The sequence below is a fragment of the Schistocerca gregaria genome, chromosome 5, assembly GCF_023897955.1.
Source record: "Schistocerca gregaria isolate iqSchGreg1 chromosome 5, iqSchGreg1.2, whole genome shotgun sequence".
Taxonomy (NCBI): domain Eukaryota; kingdom Metazoa; phylum Arthropoda; class Insecta; order Orthoptera; family Acrididae; genus Schistocerca; species Schistocerca gregaria.
The window spans coordinates 657,900,453-657,927,596 of record NC_064924.1 but is presented as its reverse complement, the minus strand read 5'-3'; positions in this window follow the sequence as shown (position 1 = coordinate 657,927,596).

Genomic DNA, 27,144 nt, shown 5'->3' with positions numbered 1-27,144 from the left:
TCCGGATCCCGCTCCAGCTACTGCCGGGTCTGGGTGTTGACGAGTCCTCTCCATTTGGCTCGGTCCTCCAACCACTTTTCTTCCTCCACTTGCTGCCAGGTCACACCTCTCCTTTCCACAAATATTCTCACTCCCATTTTCCACCTCGTTCTTGGGCGCCCTGTAGGTCTTTTTCCATCCATCTTCAGTTCTTCCATAATTTTGGGGTCTCTGCCCATGCAACCTCTTAACATGCCCATACCATCTTAATTTCTTTTTGTATAATGTCTTCTCGCATACTTTCTTTTTTTAAGGTCCTTTCTAATCCGTACATTCCTTACTCTGTCCATTCATGTTTTTCCCTTAAGTGCTCCGAGAAATTTCATTTCTCCTGCTTGCAGTCTGCTCCAGTCCCTTTCTGTCATTGCCATATTTCTCCACCATATGTGACAACAGGGAAGGAATTATTCTTATACATAAGGAATTTGCCTTTTCTGAAACATCCTTCTGTAACCTCCTATTAATTTCGTTGGTTATTCTTCCAACGCCAGATATTTCACTCCCTAAATAAGTGAAACTTTCTACCACTTTGAGGGGTTCTCCATTCAAGGTAATATTCTCTCTTCCAAATACCATTACTTAACTCTTATCTTTATTTACTTTTAATCCATACCTTTTCATTATTTCCTTCCACGCATCAAGTTGTAACTGTAGATCTACCTCTTTATCACCCCCTATTACCATATCATCTGCAAAAATTATCTTTTTGTCTTTTACTTTTACTGTATCTTTAACTGCCTTACTCATTCCCTCCATCACAACATTAAAAGGTGCAGGAGATAGAATACTTCCTTGCTTAAATCCTTGTCTTATTTCAAAGTATTCAGAGTTAACCAATGGGGTTCTACAATTGTGTCCTCTGTACATTGTCTTTATTCTATTAATGTATCCATATCTATCCTTTTCATTTCTTCCCAGAGGCTTTCACTGTTAACTGAGTCATGTGCCTTTTCTATGTCTATAAAAACCTGAACCTTTAAATTCCACAAAATCCTACCGGAGTATTGCTGCTCGACAACGACACATAAAAAAGGATGGGAACCATTCTTAGTACTGTTGCTTCTATATATGAAAGACTGAGACCACGCAATGTTCCATTACTGGCTTGACAGCTGTCTGGGGGAACCTATACGACGCGCGTGTTCTGCGTGACAGCGCACGCGAATCGCAAGATTGTGCACGAAGCGACGCCGGGCGGCCGCGACACAATGGGCACGCCTTCTGCTGCTCGCACAAAGCTCACCCCCGCGCACGCAGATTGAGATCCGCGGGCGAGAGAACACCAGGGAATGCAGAGCAGGAAAGGGGGAGAAGGGCGGTGTTCATCTTGGGTTATGCGGCAAGAAGTGCGAGGTGGCTTTCATACAAACGCGGAATATCAACATTTTGATTCGCTCCGATACGCGCCCGGTGGCGCCATAAATAAGGCATTCCCGACGGCGCGCACGTGGGGGCGGAACGGCGCTTCTGCGGTGGAGACCAATAACCGACGTGCGTCTGCGGGCGAACCGGCCGCGTAAATCTGCAGCTCGCCGCTGATGCAGGTGACAATGCGGCTGGAATATTGGCGGGGGCTGCGCGGCTGGGGACAGGTGGTGTGCGCCTCCAGAAATATGACGCCGCCCGCCGTACGAGCACAGCCACCGCCTCCCTGGCACACGCACCACACACTCTACACCTCTCCGGAAGCTTTCCGCCTTTTGGTCGCCACAGTGTACGTCGAAAGTCTCTGCATTCTGCGTATTTCACCGTTTTTATCCTTTAGTTTCTCCATAAAGTCTCTCATACACTGTTGCTTTGATCTTCAGCCCAGTGGCTGGTCCTACGATATCCTCCAAGCTAATTTATCGTGCGAAAGCTAATTCTTCTATCTGTTACTACTCCCACCTACGTCCATTCTAGTCTGCTTATTGTATTCAAAAACTCGTCATCCCTACAATTTTCACCCCCTCTTTTCGTTGTGGTTTTGTAAGTAGGCTGTTTAGGTTCTTATGTTGGTAACGTCAAAGAAGGGAAAGCAGAAAGGTGGAAGTAGTATATAGAGGGTCTATACAAGGGCGATGTACTTGAGGTCAACATTATGGAAATGGAAGAGGATGTAGATGAACTGAGAGATACGATACTGCGTTAAGAGTTTGACAGAGCACTGAAAGACCTGAGTCGAAACAAGGCCACGGGAGTAGACAACATTCCATTAGAACTACTGACGGCCTTGGGAGAGCCAGTCCTGACAAAACTCTACCATCGGGTGAGCAAGATGTATGAGACAGGCGAAATACTCTCAGACTTCAATAAGGATATAATACATAACAATTCCAGACCAAAAAAAAGCAGGCGTTGACAGATGTGAAAATTAGCAAACTATCAGTTTAATAAGTCACAGCTGCAAAATACAAACACGAATTCTTTACAGATGAATGGAAAAACTGGTAGAAGCCGACCTCGGGGAAGATCATTTTGGATTCCGCAGAAATGTTGGAACACGTAACGAAATACTGACGTTATAACTTATCTTAGAAGAAATATTAATGAAAGGCAAATCTACGTTTCTAGTATTTGTAGACTTACAGAAAGCTTTTGACAATGTTGACTGGAATACTCTCTCTCAAATTATAAAGGTGGAAGGGGTAAAATACAGAGAGCGAAAGGTTATTTACAATTTGTACAGAAACCAAATGGCAGTTATAAGAGTCGAGGGGCATGAAAGGGAAGCAGTGGTTGGGAAGAGAGTGAGACAGGGTTGTAGCCTCTCTCCGATGTTATTCAATCTGTATATTGAGCAAGCAGTAAAGGAAACAAAAAAATTTGGGATAGGGATTAAAATCCATGGAGAAGAAATAAAAAATTTGAGGTTCGCCGATGACATTGTAATTCTGTCAAAGAGAGCAAAGGAGTTGGAAGAGCAGTTGAACGGAATGGACAGTGTCTTGAAAGGAGCATATGATGAACATCAACAAAATAAAAGCGAGGATAATGGAATGTAGTCGAATTAAGTCGGGTGAAGTTGAGGGAATTAGATTAGGAAATGAGACACTTAAAGTAGTAAAGGAGTTTTCCTATTTGAGGATCAAACTAACTGATGATGGTCGAAGTAGAGAGGATATAAAATGTAGAGTGGCAATGAAAAGGAAAGCGTTTCTGAACAAGAGAAATTTGTTTACGTCGAGTTTAGATTTAAATGTCAGGAAGTCGTTTCTAAAGTATTTGTATGGAGTGTAGCAATGTATGGAAGTCAAACGTGGACGATAAATACTTTGGACAAGAAGCGAATAGAAGCTTTAGAAATGTGGTGCTACAGAAGAATGCTGAAGATTAGATGGGTAGATCACATAACTAATGAGGAGGTATTGAATAGGATTGGGGAGAAGAGGAGTTTGTGGCACAACTTGACCAGAAGAAGGGATCGGTTAGTAGTACATGTTCTGAGGCGTCAAGGGATCACCAATTTAGCATTGGAGGGCAGCGTGGAGGGTAAAAATCGTAGAGGGAGACCAAGAGATGAATACACTAAGCAGTTTCAGAAGGATGTAGGTTGCAGTAAGTACTGGGAGATGAAGAAGCTTGCACAGGATAGAGTAGTGTGGAGAGCTGGATCAAACCAGTCTCAGGACTGAAGACCACAACAACAACAACAACGACGACGTCACGTAGCGCTCTGTATGAAAATCACTGACTGTGCTGTGTGCAGTCTGTGGCTGGTTTGCATTGTTGGAATATTCTCTATTGTAGTGTTGGGCAGTTGGATGTGAACAGAGCGTAGCTTGAGCAGTTGAAGGTGAGCCGCCAGCAGTGGTGGATGTGGGGAGAGAGAAGCCAGAGTTTTGAGATGTTAAGATGAACGGCCGAGCTGGACGTGTGTCTGTCAGAAAAAGGAAATTTGCCAAACTGGATGTCACAAATTATACATATAAATTATGACCTTTGACCAATATTAAGGTAAATACATTGTTTGTTCTCTACCAAAATCTTTCATTTGCTTTGCCTATCAGTAGTTAGTGCCTTTAATAGTTAGAATCTTTTATTTAGCTAGCAGTATTGACGCTCGCTGAATTGGAGTAGTTCGAGTAACGAAGATTTTTGAGAGGTAAGTGATTCATGAACCATGGACCTTGCCGTTGGTGGGGAGGCTTGCGTGCCTCAGCGATACAGATGGCCGTACCGTAGGTGCAACCACAACGGAGGGGTATCTGTTGAGAGGCCAGACAAACGTGTGGTTCCTGAAGAGGGGCAGCAGCCTTTTCAGTAGTTGCAGGGGCAACAGTCTGGATGATTGACTGATCTGGCCTTGCAACATTAACCAAAACGGCGTTGCTGTGCTGGTACTGCGAACGGCTGAAAGCAAGGGGAAACTACAGCCGTAATTTTTCCCGAGGACATGCAGCTTTACTGTATGATTAAATGATGATGGCATCCTCTTGGGTAAAATATTCCGGAGGTAAAATAGTCCCCCATTCGGATCTCCGGGCGGGGACTACTCAGGAGGATGTCGTTATCAGGAGAAAGAAAACTGGCGTTCTACGGATCGGAGCGTGGAATGTCAGATCCCTTAATCGGGCAGGTAGGTTAGAAAATTTAAAAAGGGAAATGGATAGGTTAAAGTTAGATATAGTGGGAATTAGTGAAGTTCGGTGGCAGGAGGAACAAGACTTCTGGTCAGGTGATTACAGGGTTATAAACACAAAACCAAATAGGGGTAATGCAGGAGTAGGTTTAATAATGAATAGGAAAATAGGAATGCGGGTAAGCTACTACAAACAGCATAGTGAACGCATTATTGTGGCCAAGATAGATACGAAGCCCACACCTACTACAGTAGTACAAGTTTATATGCCAACTAGCTCTGCAGATGACGAAGAAATTGAAGAAATGTACGATGAAATAAAAGAAATTATTCAGATAGTGAAGGGAGACGAAAATTTAATAGTAATGGGTGACTGGAATTCGAGTGTAGGAAAAGGGAGAGAAGGAAACATAGTAGGTGAATATGGATTGGGGCTAAGAAATGAAAGAGGAAGCCGCCTAGTAGAATTTTGTACAGAGCACAACTTAGTCATAGGTAACACTTGGTTTAAGAATCATGAAAGAAGGTTGTATACGTGGAAGAACCCTGGAGATACTAAAAGGTATCAGATAGATTATATAATGGTAAGACAGAGATTTAGAAACCAGGTTTTAAATTGTAAGACATTTCCAGGGGCAGATGTGGACTCTGACCACAATCTATTGGTTATGACCTGTAGATTAAAACTGAAGAAACTGCAAAAATGTGGGAAATTAAGGAGATGGGACCTGGATAAACTGAAAGAACCAGAGGTTGTACAGAGTTTCAGGGAGAGCATAAGGGAACAATTGACAGGAATAGGGGAAAGAAATACAGTAGAAGAAGAATGGGTAGCTCTGAGGGATGAAGTAGTGAAGGCAGCAGAGGATAAAGTAGGTAAAAAGACGAGGGCTGCTAGAAATCCTTGGGTAACAGAAGAAATATTGAATTTAATTGATGAAAGGAGAAAATATAAAAATGCAGTAAATGAAGCAGGCAAAAAGGAATACAAACGTCTCAAAAATGAGATCGACAGGAAGTGCAAAATGGCTAAACAGGGATGGCTAGAGGATAAATGTAAGGATGTAGAGGCTTATCTCACTAGGGGTAAGATAGATACTGCCTACAGGAAAATAAAAGAGACCTTTGGAGAGAAGAGAACCACGTGTATGAATATCAAGAGCTCAGATGGCAACCCAGTTCTAAGCAAAGAAGGGAAGGCAGAAAGGTGGAAGGAGTATATAGAAGATTTATACAAGGGTGATGTACTTGAGGACAATATTATGGAAATGGAAGAGGATGTAGATGAAGACGAAATGGGTGATACGATATTGCGTGAAGAGTTTGACAGAGCACTGAAAGACCTGAGTCGGAACAAGGCCCCCGGAGTAGACAACATTCCATTAGAACTACTGACGGCCTTGGGAGAGCCAGTCATGACAAAACTCTACCAGCTGGTGAGCAAGATGTATGAGACAGGCCAAATACCCTCAGACTTCAAGAAGAATATAATAATTCCAATCCCAAAGAAAGCAGGTGCTGACAAATGTGAAAATTACCGAACTATCAGTTTAATAAGTCACAGCTGCAAAATACTAACGCGAATTCTTTACAGACGAATGGAAAAACTGATAGATGCGGACCTCGGGGAGGATCAGTTTGGATTCCGTCGAAATGTTGGAACACGTGAGGCAATACTGACCTTACGACTTATCTTAGAAGAAAGATTAAGAAAAGGCAGACCTACGTTTCTAGCATTTGTAGACTTAGAGAAAGCTTTTGACAATGTTGACTGGAATACTCTTTTTCAAATTCTAAAGGTGGCAGGGGTAAAATACAGGGAGCGAAAGGCTATTTACAATTTGTACAGAAACCAGATGGCAGTCATAAGAGTCGAGGGGCATGAAAGGGAAGCAGTGGTTGGGAAAGGAGTGAGACAGGGTTGTAGCCTCTCCCCGATGTTATTCAATCTGTATATTGAGCAAGCAGTAAAGGAAACAAAAGAAAAATTTGGAGTAGGTATTAAAATTCATGGAGACGAAGTAAAAACTTTGAGGTTCGCCGACGACATTCTAATTCTGTCACAGACGGCAAAGGACTTGGAACAGCAGTTGAACGGAATGGACAGTGTCTTGAAAGGAGGATATAAGATGAACATCAACAAAAGCAAAACGAGGATAATGGAATGTAGTCCAATTAAATCGGGTGATGCTGAGGGAATTAGATTAGGAAATGAGACACTTAAAGTAGTAAAGGAGTTTTGCTATTTAGGAAGTAAAATAACTGATGATGGTCGAAGTAGAGAGGATATAAAATGTAGACTGGCAATGGCAAGGAAAGCGTTTCTGAAGAAGAGAAATTTGTTAACATCGAATATAGATTTAAGTGTCAGGAAGTCATTTCTGAAAATATTTGTTTGGAGTGTAGCCATGTATGGAAGTGAAACATGGACGATAACTAGTTTGGACAAGAAGAGAATAGAAGCTTTCGAAATGTGGTGCTACAGAAGAATACTGAAGATAAGGTGGATAGATCACGTAACTAATGAGGAGGTATTGAATAGGATTGGGGAGAAGAGAAGTTTGTGGCACAACTTGACTAGAAGAAGGGATCGGTTGGTAGGACATGTTTTGAGGCATCAAGGGATCACAAATTTAGCATTGGAGGGCAGTGTGGAGGGTAAAAATCGTAGAGGGAGACCGAGAGATGAGTACACTAAGCAGATTCAGAAGGATGTAGGTTGCAGTAGGTACTGGGAGATGAAGAAGCTTGCACAGGATAGAGTAGCATGGAGAGCTGCATCAAACCAGTCTCAGGACTGAAGACCACAACAACAACAACATAGGTTATTGTTAGTCAGGGCCATTTTTTTGTTGGGATTATTGAAAGTCAGATTGCGTTACGCTAAAAAAAATTATTGTGTGTCAGTTTAATGTTGATCAGAGTATGTAAAGAGAGAAATGTATGAGTACGTTCAGTTTTGCTCAGTTGTTTGAAATCAAATAACGTAAGAGTTCTACCGGAACTGTCATTCTTAATTTTGGAAGGAGAATCAGCATTGGCCGTATTTTTTGATTTATTATCCGCAAAATCGATTTTGCGGATAATAAATTAAAAAATACGGCCAATGCTGATTCTCCTTCCGATTCTATCCACTATTTGGTCGTGGTAAACAGAACACTCCATGGAGTCGCCAATCAAGTATTAATTTTTCTAAGCGGATGTTTCAGTTTGATTTAGCTCTCCACGCTACTCTGAACTGCGCAACCCTCATCATCTCCGAATAACTACCGCAACCTAAGTCCTTGTGAACCTGCTTACTGCATCCATCTCTCGGTCACCCTCTACGATTTTTGTCGCCTCCCCCCTTACACACACACACACATCCCTCCAGTAGTAAATTTCTGATCACTTAAATGTCTCAAAATGTGTCCCACCCACTCAATCCATCTTCTAGTCAAGTTACGGCACAAATTTCTTTTCTCCCGATTCCTATTCAGTACCTCCTCATTAGTTGCGTAATATGCACATCTAGTCTTTAGTATTCTTATGTAGCATCACATTCCAAAAGCTTCTATTCTCTTCTTGTCTAAACTGTTTATCGCTCACGTTTCACTTCCATACATGGCTACACTCCATACAAATACTTTCAGAACACTTCCTTTTCTTTAGCAATGATTTTCTATCCATTGGCAAATTTTGCTGCTCAAATAGAGTGGAATGATACAGAGGTAGTCTAAAGATGTCTCAACGAACCCTTTGCCACGCGCTTAAGTGTGATTTGCTGAGTAGCCTTAGAGTTGTAGAAATAGCAAAACTCATCTACTACCCTAAGTGTCTCGTTTCTTAAACTAGTTACCTCAGCACCACCTGATTTAATTAGACTACATTTCATTTTCTTTTATTCGTTTTTGTTAATGATCATCTTATACTCTCCTTTCAAGCCACTGTCCGTTTCGCTCTCCCAAGTCCATCACTGTCTCTGATAGAAGTACAATGTCATAGCCAGACCTCAAACTTTTTATTTCTCCTCCCTGGACTTTAATTCCTACTCCAAATTTTTCTTTGTTTTTCTTCACTGCTTGCTCAATGTTGCAATGTACAGACTGAATAACATCAAGGTTAGGCTACAAACCTGTCTCACTCCCTTATCAAACAGACTAAGTTTAAAAAAATCTATAAATGTAGGTTTGCCTTTCCTTATCTCCTCTTAGAAGTCGTAAGATCAGTATTGCCCAGGGTGTCCCTGCATTTCTCCGGAATCCATCCTGATCTTCCCCGAAGTCGGCTTCTTCTATCAGCTGACCCTTTCTTTTAGTGAAATTGTGTTATACATTACGTTTCTCCCCAATATGTTTCGCAACCTCCTCATTATTTATCCATTCTACCCATATTTACAATGTCATCAGCGAATCTCAAAGTTTCTTTTCTTGTCCCTGAACTTTAACCCCTTTCCTAATTTCTCCCTGGTTTCTTCCATGGTTTGTTCACTGCACTGATAAACAATGGGGGCAGCCTACAGCCATGTCTCACTCCCTGCTCAACCACTGCTTCCTTCCATGACCTTTGACTCGTCTAACTGTACCCGTGTTTTTGTATAAATTGTAAATTACCTTTTGCTTTCTGTATTTTATCCTTGCTATCTTCAGTATTTCAAAGAGTGCACAGCAGTCAACAGTTTGAGAGAAAAAAATATGTAAAATCAAATTTACGAAACAAGGCTCAGTAACAAACAACTGCATATATATTTAATCTTGTTTGTCTCCTGCTTGCCTTCAACATAAACAACAAGGTCTGTATAGTTATTCCAAGACGGACATGTGACTCCCAGCCTTTAGAAAACGTAAAACCTGAGATACTACTTTCTTTACGCTCAGAAGGTTAAGTAGTCAGTCTTTGTGCTTTCTAGATGATAAGTTAACAATCAACTGTTTTGCTAATCACAACTAAGATCAGCTGACAATGATCTCTTTGATCTTCTTTACTCAATTACCATTATCAACAACTGTCGAATCAGCAAAGCAGTAAAAATGCGTTTGCATGGCCTGTGAACACGGTTAGAAATGGTATAGTATTCTCCTTGCTGACTGAAGTTACCGAAGTCTTCCATGACGTCTGTCGGAAAGCCCCCCCTCATTTTACTTCCAACGTTATTTTTTTTTTCCAAGAGGCTGCTGCGCTGTCTTTACGGTTTCCCGACGTTGTGAGAATGATCGCATGTTTCTTGGCCTTCCGCAATAAGGCAGCAATCCTTCCACATACTGAAATTGAACTTTTTCCCTCTCAAGCTTACATTTCTGTCTCACCATTTACGAAACTTCAAACAATTGGGTCTAACTGTTCCAATTCAACATACTTGATTTTTCAGTAGCACTTCCATGAAGTAATGCTACCATTTCGTGAGGGCACTGAATCTTGAATAAGGTTGACAGCACTCATTCCTCGACAGGTATACTGCATATCAAGTATCGACATATACAAATTTCTTAGACAGTTGTTAAAGCTTCCTCTATATGTCAAGTGAGCTCAAACTTGATAAGTCGAATTCACTGTGAACTTGTTAAAATTATGAATTTGCTGGGTAACATACTTTTAGCCACCTGTACAGGATTTCAGTGAAATATTCCGACTTCCTCTTCTATTCTTGGACACTCACCTCTGCAGTTGATCACCATAATACTGCCCATGTAAAATTATGTGACATTTGTAATGATTGTTTGAGAGATGTGACATATACAACTCGAAATAATTACCATATATCGCGTTATAGGTACTGGGGATGTAGAAATTCGAATGACTAACGGGATGTCTGTGCCTATTATTGAATCTCCTAATGCTTCCACAATGGCCTTAAAATTTTCCCCAGCACACTCTGTGACTTTTCGTCCAACGAGCAGAATTTGGATGTGCCTCTACCGACTACTTCCCTTTTTATATGCACTTCGAAGAACTAAAAACTAAAGGGTGGACTTACGAAGTTGTGTTTAATCCTACGCGCTCTGCTGATTTGTCATATGATCATCCCTTTTTCCAATTCCTAGTCATGCCTCCCTGCCGCTCTGATTTAGTCTGTTGGAAATTCTTTGCTTTCGCTCTTAAACAACCTGTATTGTTGACAACCTGTCTAAGTATTCTAATATTTGTTTCTCTGATCAATAAGCTTTTATTACTTAAATTAACAATGATTTCCTCCGCTTAACGTCGATAGTCAAATACCAGGCCACAACAATAAACATATTCATAATCCAATTTATACAAGTTGAGTGAAAGTTAGAGCTTAAATTCTCGTCGGCGACAGGGTTGTTAGAGACGGAATGAAATATCGAATTAGACGTGATGGGGAAGGTAATCTTTACAATGGAACCATCTCGGTTGGTTGGTTTTGGGGAAGGGGTCCAGACAGCAAGGTCATCGGTTTAATCGGATTAAGAACGGATGAGCAAGGAAGCGCCCTTTCAAAGGAACCATCTCAACATGTCCCTGAAGCGATTTATGGAAATCACAGAAAACCTATATGAGGATGACCGGACGCGGGTTTGAACCGTCGTCCTCCCGAATGCGAGTCCAATGTGCTAACCTACGCGCCACCCCACTCGTTGGAACCATCTCGGCATCCACCTTAAGTGATTCAGTGAAACCACAGGGAACGTAAATCTGAGTAGGTGGACGGGTCTATGAACCCTCCCGCTTATATAATGCTATTCCAGTGCGTTAATCACTATGTCATATAGTTAGACGTTACATCTTTTAACTAAGCCCTTGTCGATTTGGTCACACTGTCTTCCGATTCACAGTCGGTAAGGGGGAGAGCTCCTCTATCGTCGATATTTAATAGTAACAACAGTCTGAAAAAAGTTCACCTGCATTTTTCTGACACTCAAATTCTACACAAATAGCGCAGATAATTAACAGAAACGTACTAAAGCATACTCTTCTAGCTCTTGCGATAGAACAGGCACGATAACATACACGAAAGACAGAAATCCATGCCACAAATGAGTTGTAACGCCTAATCGCACGGAATCTCATGTATATACTATCGTACGATTGCACTGGATGTGGATGTAAGGTGTCAAAATATGTTGTGTTGGACGTCACGTAACAAGTGTCGCCGCTGTTCACTACGGAATGATCTGCAACAAATAACTGGATAATATATGATTACTGTCATTTATTTAAGATGTTTTGTAGGTTGTGGCGTATTAGTAGTTGTACATAGAGTGCGAGGAGAAAAGATAACTGCGAACGACGATACGACAAGCATTTCCAGTCGGCAGACTATCAAGCGGCAAAGGTTATGTATGGCACCGCAGATGGATCCTGAACAGAACCAAAAATGGTTCAAATGGCTCTGAGCACTATGGGACTTAACATCTGTGGTCATCAGTCCCCTAGAACTTAGAACTACTTAAACCTAACTAACCTAAGGACATCACACAACACCCAGTCATCACGAGGCAGAAAAAATCCCTGACCCCGCCGGGAATCGAACCCGGGCGCGGGAAGCGAGAACGCTACCGCACGACCACGAGATGCGGACTGAACAGAACCCCCACGGTCACTGAACACAGTACAGCCACTGTTAAAAGTGGTAGTAGCACTATTTGTTTATTCGTTTCAATGGTTCCGATACGCCTTAAGATAGATTTTAGCGGTAGTAACAATTTGGTCTCTACGACCAACGGTTTCTCATCAATTCAGTCGTAGTCTGCTTTGGTGGTAAAGAGGGGCTAGTCGACGTAAATGTCTGTCTATCAGTGAACATTGTGATTCAGTTGTTGGTGTATCGACTTTCGGAGGGAATTAGTAGAGGTTATGCGGGATATTTTATGACTTTCTACTCATCTGCGAGAAGGTATCGAACATAATCTAGGATCTCGTTAAGTACGAAAGTACAGTCTGTGCGTACATAATTTGTTATTATCCGTAAAGTACTGTAAAACAGTTGGCTGGGATTTTTTCAACTCTACTGTTGTTGAGAATATTTTATGAGAACGTTATTGAAAGTCGACATTGGTTCCGATCGTGTATCAATTACTGGTCCTGTATAGAACGTTTTTTGAGAGGAATAGTGGGTTCTGGTTATTGTTGTTGCATGTACGATTTAGCACTGTCTTTGTAGGACGTCCCAAGTGCGAATATTGTTTGCAGGCAAAATCATTAATTCTGGAACTCGTGATCTGAAATACAGCTTAGTGGCCCTCAGGTTAACAAGATATGCAACCGATGTAATGACCTGATGCGTACATGATGGAATCATTCATCTGGATCACTTTTACCGTGATTTCACACTGAAGAAAAATCTGCGGCTCGAGACCAAAAATACAGTAACACACCTGGGAAAGTGATAGATACTTTAGAGGTCAACGCCTGAAGAGGAAGACTTTTGCTTGTCTCTGTTAAGGATATGGTCAAGGTGGTGGCGGCAATAGTTCTTTTCTTACAGGGTAGATGACTTTCAGTAGTTGCCGCACACGGGCACTCTTACGCATCTCGTACTGTGGTATTCGCATGTGGCGGATAAAGATTTGGGTGTTGTTAGAAATGAAAACTTAGCTCCCGACTTCGTCATTTTTGCCGGTCGTGATACATTCCCAGAATATTGTGATTAGAGATAAGGAAATAGAATCTCAAGTAGAAGAAACTATCAAAAAGGAAGACAGTTATAGATCGAAAGTTAATTTTTTTCAAGACAGATATCATGGGAAGAAAGGACAACATTATTCGACATAAAGAGAAACTTTCGAAAAAAAAATATTTCGAAGATGGCCTTTGAATTTCAAAGGCAAATAGTGTTATCTTGTTGAATTGTAGTTATAAATTAATCATAAAAGAAAAAATACCGGTACGGTAAGGTAGAACCTTTCCTACTGGGAAAAATTAAGTATAAAATAATTGTTTTTTCAATCACTTCAAGAAAAGAATATACATACACGTATACATGAGGAAACAAAGAGATTGTTGTTACGATGCGTGCTTTGAGCGAAATAGTATGCTATATCGCTGGAAATAGAAATACATAGATATTTGCTTCTGTTGTTAAAATTTCATAGAACAAAAGAAAGCGTGCTTACTTTTATTTTGGTAAAAGGAAATTTGTGAAAGATTAATGTCACGTAGGCTCACCAAAATTATTTGACAGTCGTTTGTTTAAATCGGCTTTTAAGAGGTTTCTTATACCCAAATGAGCTAAGGTCAATTAAAAAAGAGAGGGAGGGAGGGGGGGAATGAATACTTGCTTTATTTGGAGTGCATTCAGTAGTCAAATTGTCTATTCTGGGTAAAAATTTTTAATTAAACTATAAAAGAGGATCCAAGCTGTTGGCATACTAAAGGTATGGTAGTTACAATTTAATGATATTGGTGATTTGACTCAGAAGTAACTAGTCTCAATTGACAAAGATAATTAATTACGAGAGTGTAAAATCACCAAAAATCTAATTCTGTGATGTAATAAGGAAAATCTGCTACCAGCTTAGTGCCATCCTTTTAGTAGGAATATGTAAAACAGTTCGACGCACTGCATCTCATAATACTACAGCTTGAGATATTTTATTGATTTTACGGTAGTCAGGTACCGTAGCGAGCTAGATTGGCTGCTACGTGCGGTTTTGCATTGGAAGACACAAGTAGCTGTTACTAGCGCTACAGGGCTTCTTCTCGCAATTTTTCTCTTCGACGCTTTACATGAGAGACAACCGCGAAGTAAAAGAGGTTCATTCTCTCGGGTAATAACACTTCATGCGCGTAAAGCTGAGAAGCGTGTAAAGTACGCTACTGTTGATGTTAATTTTAAAGTCTTATTTACTGACGCTGTTCAGGTAAAGGACATCCGAAGCCACGAAGGAGCCATTGGTGCCACCGAGCGAGCGGCGTAAATATCGCAGGCAAGCGCTCCATTCCCGCTGGTGAGATGGCGAGCCCTGCGGGGGTCGGATATTGAAGGCGCTATCTCCACCGCAGATGCTCCGGAAAGGCGCCGTATCCAGGTCACGGCCGTAACCGACCTGGCCCAATATCCGGCCGCTGCTCGCACTGCCACACCACGAGGTGTGTGTGTGTGTGACGTAGAAGGCGATACATCAGCCACTGGAGCGAACAATGAGAACGTCAGAGGACGTGGTCACCTATTGTCGTATTTCAGGCAAGGTCAGGTCTTTCAAGATGCCTACATTACTTTCTACCTTCATGAATTATCGGAACAATTCAGAGTTGTCCAATACCTGCCAATCGATGAAAAGATTGCTGCTAGGATACAAGGAAAATACAGCGGTCGAAATATTACATTTCCTTACGTTTTTGAGAAAGTTGTTGGAGACGTCATGTTCTGAGTGGAAAGGAAACGCAGTCCCTTCCGTTCTTGGGTCAAACAGGGCGAAACCTGTTGACATGAAGTAATGAGTCAGAAGATTCGAAAACTCTCAGTGCAACGTGCGTCGATTTCATCAGTTCGTAACTGTCTCAGTAGCAACTGAACAGAACACCGTAGGCTATGTGTGGTTCCGCTTGTAAAATGTGATCTTCCAATACCATCAATGAGAGTAGTAACTACAGTAGCTGTAGGAGGAGTTCAAGCAGGAGAAGGCTGCTTAAGTTCTGGGTTGATGCGGCACTGCAGGGAAAGTTCTTTGATGGTGAGTGCCCAGACTGGAATTGTTTTTTTATCTTCGACCTTTAACTCTTTTGTGACGTTTTTTTCTTGCAATGTGTACACACCGGCTTCAGGCCCACTACCTCGCTCGTGTAGATTGTATGCTCAGCACAGATCATTTTTTAATTAATTTTTTATGTTGTTTACAAACTGCAATGCCTTCTAAACTTTTCACGCTAAGGCCACAAAAACGTCGTCTTTTCCGAACGTACTTCAGGCAAACAACAACTCTGGTAGATGGAGACCAAGGTTTTTTTTAATCATGCCTTTGAATTCTTATGGTAATATTTCCATAGGAGCCGGCCGTTGTGGTCGAGCGGATGTAGGCGCTTAAGTCCGGAACCGCGCTGCTGTTAAGGTCGCAGGTTCTAATCCTGCGTCGGGCATGGATGTGTGTGATGCCCTTAGGTTAATTAGGTTTAAGTCGTTCTAAGTCTAGGGGATTGATGACCTCAGATGTTAAGTCCCATAGTGCTCAGAGCCATTTGAACTATTTGAATTTCAATAGAAACTTTCATTCCCTAACACATATTTCTTTATATCAAACCGAGAAGTAAACCAATTTACATTCATGTTTTAATATAACGAAACATTTGCATACAAACTTTCATCCACTATTTTATCCACTTTGGCGGTGATGTTCCAAAAACACTAAAATTTATTTTTTGTTTGTTAACTGAGAAGTCAAATATCAATTTTCATAGACCAATTGTTAAAAATGCTTTAATAGTTCTTTAATAACTTTTTTATAATTTCATTCACTATTTACCTTCCAAAATCCTGAAATATTTATTTATTTGTTTCTGACCGAGAAACCAAATACCAGACTGTCGTGGGTATAGCTTTAAAATTGCCTTAAAAGCGGCATATTTTCAAAACACTTTCCATCCTCTATTTCACCCCCTTGGTTGGAAATTCGAAAAATCCCTTCTTAAACGATGCCTACTGTGTAAGATCAATAGCCTTTCCAGATTTCAAGTTTCTTTACTTAGAGATTGGCGTTGAGCTGGACGATAGTGTGTCAGTGCCTTCCACACGCACAGATACATTTCAAATGTGTGCTGACACATGTCGGTGTAACTCCATCGATGAGTGATCAAATGAAAGGGAAAGCTCTACCGTAATAAAGGTATACAACAAGTCAACTATATTGCTTCTGTACTACTTAAATTGTTCAGAAATCATTCTCTGTGTCTATGTCTGCTTACTTGATTTGTGCAGTTTTATGAATAAGTAGAGTTAATGACTAGAAATAACGACAACAGATTTGTTAAAGTATAAGTGATTTCGCCACGCTCAGTGCTGTAAGGAACCCTGCTTATATTATTGCAGTGGTCACAACGTTCAGATGTGACACCCACAGCTCAAAACAGAACGAGAGATTCAACTGTTCTGTCACTGATGACAAGCGACCGTAGTGGCGCATCAAAACGCTGGATTAGAAATAAGAGGAACTTAGGTTACTTTTTTTGTTCAGTTCGACCATTATTTTCCTGATTCTCTCGTGGCCGATGCAACGACGTCTTTGCGAGACATAGAAGGATAAAACTTTATCTTTAGTGTTACTTGGATAAAACGGTCCATTCAGAATGCTCTCACTGATGAGGATATCATAAAAATGGAGCTACCTCACTGCATATCTTAACGAAAAGCTGAAGCCTGTTTTCATTCTCAGTTCACCACAATGCGTGCGACAAGAACGTTGCTGAGAAACGGAAAGAGGAAGCATTTTCAAAGCCAACATCAGCTTTTTCTGTAGTACCTGCGGACGGTTAAGAGAACACACCATATCTGCGGACCACCCGAAACGACAAGGAAATGCATTCAAGTTGCGATGCTGGTGTGGATGAAAGTGGACAATTTATTTCTAAGCTTTTATAATTTGTCTGGAACAAATTTTGCAACAGGTGTCAATGATCTACTTACAACTGTATTCTAACACACAGCATTCCTGCTCATTTTTGATATATACTGGGACAGGAACGCTCCAGGTGATAATTAAGCTACATTTTTGAATAGTCCATGCTGTTGCAAACGTCGTCGAATTGTTGGTGCAGATGGTTGTTGTCTTGCAAACGTCCCCACTTGTTGACTCAGGGATCGAGACGTGGCTGCACGATCCGTTACTGCCATGCGGATAGGATGCCTGTCATCTCGACTGCTAGTGATACGAGGCCGTTGGGATACCGCACGGCGTTCCGTATTGCCCTCCTGAACCCACCGATTCCACATTCTGCTAACAGTGATTGGATCTCGCGTGCAGCAATGTCGCAATAGGCGCAATCGCGATAGGCTACAGCCCGACCTTTATCAAAGTCGGAAACGAGATGGTACGCATTTCTCCTCCTTACACGAGGCATCACAACAACGTTACACCAGGCAACGCCGATCAACTGCTATTTGTGTATGAGAAATCGGTTGGAAACTTTCCTCATTTCAGCACGTTGTAGGCGTCACCACCGGCGCAAACCTTGTGTGAATGCTCTGAAAAGCTACTCATTTGCATATCACAGCATCTTCTTCCTGTCGGTTAAATTTTACGTCTGTAGCACGTCATCTTCGTGGTGTAGCAATTTTAATGGCCAGTAGTGCATTATTTTTTTTCCTAGGTTACTGCTCTCTTTACATTTACTTTCAGATCATTGATGGCTCCTGATATTTTGTTAATTCTTGGAATGTAAATATATAATAATTGTCTCGCAGATTATGAAGAAAAAGGATTGGAAACAACTACGATTTTTACAACGCATATCACTTTACGTGTCTGGCGGTTTTCTCTCCGCTTGAGGCGCTAGTGTCGCTCCACCTGTCAAAGGTAAAAAACTTCATGGCAGTGAGAGTAGCGACTGTGATTTTAACTATGAAACCGCTTTAGCAGTATCACCCAATCGTAGATACCTGGTAGAGCGAACCCACTGCGTGCGCGAAGTCAAGTAGGAATCGCCCGCGTCAATCGAAGGCAAACGCTGGCTGGGAGTGAGTGCTGTGCCGAGGGGGAACAGCTTCCAGCGGACCCGTGTCTGCGCGGATCAAATGGAGTGTGACGCCGATACTTCACGACACACTTCACTGGCCGTACATCTCGGCAGACCGTCAGAAACACGTTGGAAGGCGCCTCACAGCCAGAAGTCTGCAGTAGGAGATGTGGTCTGACTCAGGTGGTCATTTGTCGAGTGTCGTCTGCACGCTATAAATTTCCTTACTTTCGCTTTCTTATACATCGCTTACGACTAATGGACATAGGCCAATATTAGCATTGTGGTAGTCCTCAGCCTGACGAGGATATATTCTTCACAGCTGTGCTACATAATGCCACAAGTCTTGGAATCGAGTTCCGTTTCCCGCTACCTACATTGCAGTATATTTTCTGTACGTGTCACTTCGGCATTTCATCAACAGGAAAGCTTCAGATGGTGGCGTATCAAGGTTTTACTCCTTCGCCATCTTATTCCTTTATTATCTTCACTATCTGTTCTCCATTTAATGGCATTCGTTAGGAGGTGCTCTTTGTTTGTGTCAAATCGAATTTTGCTCTGATTTCTGATTTTATATCTTATGACTTTGTTTAGAAATCTAACTTTCTACATCTATATGGATACTCTGCAAATCACATTTAAGTGCCTGGCAGAGGGTTCATCGAACCACCTTCACAATTGTGTATTATTCCAATCTCGTATAGCGCGCGAGAAGAATGAGCACCTATATCTTTCCGTACGAACTCTGATTTCCCTTATTTTATCTTGGTGATCGTTCCTCCCTATGTAAGTCGGTGTCAGCAAAATATTTTGGCATTCGGAGGAGAAAGTTGCTGATTGGAATTTCCTGAGAAGATTCCGTCGCAACGAAAAACGCCTTTCTTTTAATGATATCCAACCCAAATCCTGTATCATCTCTGTGACACTCCCTCCCATATTTCGCGATAATATTAAACGAGCTGCCTTGCTTTGAACTTTTTCGATGTACTCAGTCAGTCCTATCTGGTAAGGATCCCACACCGCGCGACGGTATTCTAAAAGAGGACGGACAAGCGTAGTGTAGGCAGTCTCCTTAGTATGTCTGTTACATTTTCTAAGTGTCCTGCCAATAAAACGCAGTCTTTGGTTAGCCATCCCCACAACATTTTCTGTGTGTTCCTTCCAATTTAAATTGTTCGTAATACTTCCACTACATTCCCTTAAAATGCCTCTTTCGTGTACCGTATGTATGTCCCTCATTTGGTTTCCTACCGTATTGCTACGAGAGTCACATGAGGAAACTAAAACTCTCTTTAGACACATAAATACGTCACCCTTCATGAAAAGCCGAAATCTTCAGTATTTTTCCCGGTGATAATCAACTATCTCTCAGTTTCCAATAAATAACGCTTACGATATGATAAATTATTTCGTTTATTCGTTATGAGTCCTTTTGTAGTAAAAATTAGCATTCGATCACACTTGGGCCGAAAACTTGGTGCATTCCTACTCGAGATTATATAGTTTTCCTAAACTACTCCATGCTCGAAAATCCATAAATATAGAGTTAAGATCATTCTTACTCCTACTTAGGGAAAATGTGAATTATTGGAATTTCCAGAACATCAAGATCTATTAAAATAAATGCAGTGATACACCAAGTACGTTGGCGAAAAAAATACAGAACACTTATCCTCTGCTTATGGGCGTGCTTGGATAAACGAGCTAAGAGTCTCATTTTCCTATCCCACTTCGTCTTTTTGAGCAGCTACTTCGTTTTAAAAATCATTGCCATATTCGAGTGAATGAAAGTGATCTAAATATATATCGATATTCGTTATGTAAATAGTGAACTTGTATATACAAGAGAAAATGTGTAACTGTCTAGTGTGTCTCACAAGTGCTTGTGCAATACTATCTTATGTTTGCGTTGTGTAAATGATTACGGAGCTAAATTCAAAGAGATGCACGTTGCTGGCGAATACCTTGATACCGAAAGCTTCGAAATGAGTTTTCATTCCCCATATTTTAGCCGATTGCGTTGAGTACATATGGAACTCCGTCACACGAAATGTGCGCGTCTTGGGCCCACTTCGATTAACCTCATGAGCTATGGTCGTGGTTGGCACAGCTCTTCAGAGCTTCCGATGTGTCTAGGAATGAATACTACAAAGTGTCGCCACGGCCAAAAGGGAGAAAGGGGATGCTGCAAGCTACTCGAGTCCACAGCTGAGTATAGCGTGCGAAGAAGGAAAACAGCATTCAGTCGGGTTACATTCTTTGGACAGAACAGTACGCGGTATTCCAAAAACATTTGCATGATTGCTGTTACGTCAAGATTGTACCTGTGACTGACTTGATGACGTTCAAGCGTCCCAAATTGATGGAAACCTCTATTATCTTCAGTACTAATATTTCGGAAATAATACAAATTCTTAATTTGTGTACTGTAACGTTCCCTGGCATCACACACACTATTAAGAATCTGAAATGACATTTAATTTTACTATGTACGCCGCTATGAAGCAATTCGTATGTACTTTAATTTTTTAACAAAAAATATTAATTAATTTTGTATAAAGGACGTTGGTTATTATTGTAATATTTTCTGTAATAATATTCTCGATGTATTTATGATTGTAACATTTCTATACTCATAATGTAATTACGAAATATGTTAATATCTGCGATGAAAAAATGTAAAATATAGCCACAGAGGAAAATAATGTTGTAAGATTACAAAGAGATATTCAAAATCAGCAGTAGTATAAAAAGCGCTACATAATGTGCATTCTTGGTCGTCTTCCTCGAGAGCTGAGAGAGAGAGAGAGAGAGAGAGAGAGAGAGAGAGAGAGAGAGAGAGAGAGAGAGAACCTGTGACGTAGCATTATATGAATGAGTAGGCCTCTTTTGTCTGTATCTAACTTTAGCCGCCATTAGAGGAGAAATTATGAAGGTGTGTAATTTTAATTATTGTTGTGGTCTAAATACATTATAATTTATCAAAATTGTGTATTAGTAATGTAAATTAGCTTGCCATTGTCATCTATAATATTTTTTTAAAGAATTTTCAGCACTTTCAGCGATTATCACATTTAAAAAATTGTTCCGCTATAAAATTAACGAAACCCGTAAATCGGGAGCACGTAAAATTAGCAGTGAATTACGAAATATTTTTCTTTTACAGCGATCCTGTGGCTGACTGAATTTATTACTGGTTTTACGTTGGTGCATTCATAGGCGGATAATTAACGTTGAAGTTGTTAATCTGTTGGTTCTTTCAATTTCTAAAGCAAATAACTTAAACGTATAGTGAAGTGTGTTTTGTCAATGATAATTAAACGTTCAGGTCGGCTTGGCAATATGTAACCATTTTATGCTAACAGAGACAGTCTTGTGTTCCAAAGCTAACGCCGGGAAAGAATTCAGTAAATATTTAAAAACCCACTGCATCTATAAAATATGTGCCAAGGTCGAAATACGCAAAAAATTTAATTTAAATAATTTTCAAAGTCATAAATGTTATTAATCAGTTAGTTTGAATTTATCAGCATGAGAGGGTTGCTAAAGTTCACGTAATTTTAAATGTGCTTAATTCTGTCTAAATGAATTTTTATTACCACACGTAAAAAAAGGGGTTCTACAACAAAGTTGGTACTGAAAGAGTAAATAACAAAAATATTTAAAGCCATTTCTTCCCCATTATCATACATTCATTTTTTACATAATAATATTTTTTTCTTTTCTCATTAAAGTACGTGGTATAAGTAGATCCATTGCCACTAATTTGTTACTAATACATTGTCTTCTGGTCAGGAGATCGAGAGATCGTCTGACCGCCAGTGTTTGCACCAGCAATTTACAGTTACTATACGACCGAATGTTCCAAGTAGTCACGGTAGACGACACTGGATCATCAAGAAAGAGGTCTACCACAGGGATCGGCCCTTGTTCCGCTTGTCTTCAGCCTGTACATTGCAGACAGGCCACAAATAAAACCGAGAAAATTTGGTTACACCGACGACCGTGTACTGGAAACAAGGCGTAGCTCAACTGAACCGCCAGGAGAAATCGTAACGGTGGACATAAACGTATAGAGCGGGAAAGAACTTCCGCAGGTTGAGACCAAAACGGAGGTGTCGTGCTGCCATCTAAATAATAAACTCACCGGAAGAAAACTCAACATATACTTCGAAAATACTATGCTCACAATCAAACGCCAAGTACCTCGGAAGAAACCTTGACAGAACTACCTTTCAGAGGGCATCTAACGAAAACAATCGAAAAACTGAGAACAAGAAACAGTATCATCCAAATGATACATGGTACGACATGGGGAGCATTGGCGTCGGTCCTGCGTTCCTCTGCAGTGGGTCTTCTCTACTTAGCGGCTGAATATGTTTCCCCAGTTTGACAAAACTATCCACGTTTAGAAACAAATAGACGTTCAGATAAATAATACAACGAGAATGATAGGAAATCAACACCTATGGAAAGGCTACCAGTACTAAACCACCTTCTGGAGTACTAAACCAAATGCTAACCCCTGAACTACGACGCATAAATGGTGCTACGAACGAGAGAAAACTCGTGGATAGTAATATCTAAAAAACCATTACAACATCGATGATGTAAACCATAACCGACTGCGCTCTAAGCGAGCACTGAAAGAAAAACAGCAAGGGTCGTTGGACAATCAGTAATAACATGCCAAGTATTACTCAAACGACACAGGGATTTCACTTGCCACGCAAAATATGGTCAATGCTAAACGGAAGTTGCATATTTGTTTTAGACAAACGGGGTAAGCAACCGACCTCACTTTGTAACTTCAGAGTAACACAGACCATTATACACATCAGACATCGTAAAGATCGTGCGATGGTAGACAAGAATACTTCCTGGTGGCAACTCAAAAGTTGGCAGATTACGTAAGTACCTTGTACAGGATGTGGATACTGCGATGTTTACGTACGTCTGGTTAATGTTAACCATTAATTCGCGCTCATCTGGAGACCGATCTCACCAATTACTACATCACTCACGTAGTGTACCAAATTACCGAACCATAGTTTTGGTAGAGCGCAACTCTCTACCTATGCCTCATTAGTGGCTTTGGAGCCTTTAAGAAATTGAATACAGAAATACAGGTCGCCTAGGAATTAAATAGACAGGAAGTGCAGGGAAGCTAAGTCGAATTGGCTGCGAGAAAAATGTGAAGAAATCGAAAAAGAAAGCATGGTCGGCAGGACTAACTTAGCAGATAGGAAAGCCAAAACAACTTTCGTTAAAATTAAAAGCAAGATTGGTAACATTAAGACTGCAACGGGAATTCCGCTGTTAAATGCAGCGGAGAGAATGGACAGGTGGAAAGAGTACATGGAAGGCCTCTTTGAGGAGGAATATATGTCTGATGTGACAGAAGAAGAAACAGGAGTCAGATTAGAAGAGACCGGGCATCCAGTAATAGAATCAGAATTTAAGAGAGCTTTAGAGGACTTAAGACCAAATAAGGTGAAAGGACTAGATAACATTCCATCGGAATTTATAAAATCAGTGGGGGAAGTGGCAACAAAACGACTATTCACGTTAGTGTGTAGGATATATGAGTCTGGCGACATACCATCTGACTTTCTCGAAAGAATTTGAGAGCTGACACGTGCGAGAATTATCGCACAATCAGCTTAACAGCTCATGCATCCATGTTGCCGACACGAATAATATACACAAGAATAGAAAAGAAAATTGAGGATTTGTTAGATGACGATCACTTTGGCTTTAGGAAAGGTAAAGGCACCAGAGAGGCAATTCTGACGTTGCGGTTGATATTGGAAGCAAGAACAAAGAAAAATAAACGCACGTCCGTAGTCTTTGTCGACCTGGAAAAAAAACATTAGACAATGCAGAATGGTGCAAGATGGTCGAAATTCTGACAAAAAATAGGGGAAAGCTATAGGGAGCGTTGGTGATAACACTATGTACAAGAGCCAAGAGGGAATAATATAAGTGGACGACCAAGAACGAAGTGTTCGTATTGAAAAGTATGTACGACAGGGATGTAGTCTTTCGCCCCTATTGTTGAGTCTGTACCTTGAAGAAGCAATCATAGAAATAAAATAAAGGTTCAGAAGTGGAATTAAAATTCATGGTGAAAGGATGTCAACGATACGATTCGCTGATGACATTTCTGTCCTGAGTGAAAGTGAAGAATAATTATGTGACCTGCTGAATGGTATGAACATTCTAATGAGTATAGAATATGAATTGAGAGTAAATCGAAGAAAAACCAAAGTAATGAGAAGTGGCGGAAATGAGAACAGCAAGAAACATCAAATCAAGATTGATGGTCACGAAGTACACTCCTGGAAATGGAAAAAAGAACACATTGACACCGGTGTGTCAGACCCACCATACTTGCTCCGGACACTGCGAGAGGGCTGTACAAGCAATGATCACACGCACGGCACAGCGGACACACCAGGAACCGCGGTGTTGGCCGTCGAATGGCGCTAGCTGCGCAGCATTTGTGCACCGCCGCCGTCAGTGTCAGCCAGTTTGCCGTGGCATACGGAGCTCCATCGCAGTCTTTAACACTGGTAGCATGCCGCGACAGCGTGGACGTGAACCGTATGTGCAGTTGACGGACTTTGAGCGAGGGCGTATAGTGGGCATGCGGGAGGCCGGGTGGACGTACCGCCGAATTGCTCAACACGTGGGGCGTGAGGTCTCCACAGTACATCGATGTTGTCGCCAGTGGTCGGCGGAAGGTGCACGTGCCCGTCGACCTGGGACCGGACCGCAGCGACGCACGGATGCACGCCAAGACCGTAGGATCCTACGCAGTGCCTCAGGGGACCGCACCGCCACTTCCCAGCAAATTAGGGACACTGTTGCTCCTGGGGTATCGGCGAGGACAATTCGCAACCGTCTCCATGAAGCTGGGCTACGGTCCCGCACACCGTTAGGCCGTCTTCCGCTCACGCCCCAACATCGTGCAGCCCGCCTCCAGTGGTGTCGCGACAGGCGTGAATGGAGGGACGAATGGAGACGTGTCGTCTTCAGCGATGAGAGTCGCTTCTGCCTTGGTGCCAATGATGGTCATATGCGTGTTTGGCGCCGTGCAGGTGAGCGCCACAATCAGGACTGCATACGACCGACGCACACAGGGCCAACACCCGGCATCATGGTGTGTGGAGCGATTTCCTACACTGGCCGTACACCTCTGGTGATCGTCGAGGGGACACTGAATAGTGCACGGTACATCCAAACCGTCATCGAACCCATCGTTCTACCATTCCTATACCGGCAAGGGATCTTGCTGTTCCAACAGGACAATGCCCGTCCGCATGTATCCCGTACCACCAAACGTGCTCTAGAAGGTGTAAGTCAACTACCCTGGCCAGCAAGATCTCCGGATCTGTCCCCCATTGAGCATGTTTGGGACTGGATGAAGCGTCGTCTCACGCGGTCTGCACGTCCAGCACGAACGCTGGTCCAACTGAGGCGCCAGGTGGAAATGGCATGGCAAGCCGTTCTACAGGACTACATCCAGCATCCCTACGATCGTCTCCATGGGAGAATAGCAGCCTGCATTGCTACGAAAGGTGGATATACACTGTACTAGTGCCGACATTGTGCATACTCTGTTGCCTGTGTCTATGTGCCTGTGGTTCTGTCAGTGTGATCATGTGATGTATCTGACCCCAGGAATGTGTCAATAAAGTTTCCCCTTCCTGGGACAATGAATTCACGGTGTTCTTATTTCAATTTCCAGGAGTGTATATGAAGTTAAGGAATTCTGCTACCTAGGCAGCAAAATAACCAGTGATGGAAGGAGAAAGGGGGACATCCAAAGCAGACAAGCACTGGAAAAAAAGGTATTCCTGGCAAAGAGAAGTCTGCCAGTATGAAACATAGGCGTTAATTTGGGGAAGAAATTTCTGAGAATGTACGTACGGACACAGCATTGTATGGTAGCAAAACATGGACTGTGGTAAAATCGGAACAGAAGAGAATCGAACCATTTGAGATGTGGTGCTACAAACGGTTCAAATGGATCTAAGCACTACGGGACTTAATAGCTGAGGTCATCAGTCCCCTAAACTTCGAACTACTTAAACCTAACTAACCTAAGGACATCACACACATCCATGCTGTAGGCAGAATTCGAACCTGCGACCGTAGCAACCGCGTGGTTCGGGACTTATGTGATGCTACAGACGAATGTTGAAAATTAGGTGGTCTGATAAGTTTAGGAAGGTGGAGGTTCTGCGCAGAATCAGAGAGGAAAGGGATATATGGAAAACACTGACAAGGAGACGAGACAGGATGATAGGACATCTGTTAAGACATCAGGGAATGACTTCCACTGTACTAGCTGGAGTTGTAGAGGGCAAAAACTGTAGTGGAAGACAGAGACTGGAATACATCCAGGAAATAGTTGAGGACGTAGGTTACAAGTGCTACCCTCGATGAAAGGGTTGGCAGAGAAGAGGAGAAAGTAAATGTTAGTGGTTACTGATCTTCAGCACTGAACTTTATGAATCGCAAGACAAATTAAGAACTAGTTTTAACCTTTTCGTGATCCGTGAGAAACATGCTTCCAGCTACAATGAACTCGATCCTAGTCCCGTGGGATTCACAGTTCCCACCTCTGTACGGTTCTGCCATCTAGTGAGCAGTATAGGGTACTACTTCCAGTCCGAAGTTACCGCCGTTTTTGCTGTACCTTCAAGCAGAGGCATTGTATAGTTGAGTGTTGCTCTGTAGAGGAGCCTTTCAGTGCTGTTTGCATGACATTTTGTGACTTTTTCCTCAAAGCTATAGCATAAAGTAAATACTTTTGATTTACCCAAATTTATGAAGGAAAACGTGAAATTGGAACGAGGAGAATTCCAGTTTGAAACAAAAGGAGCCATTTCTGCAGTAAAATGGATGGATAACCCGTCCAGTCACTTTCC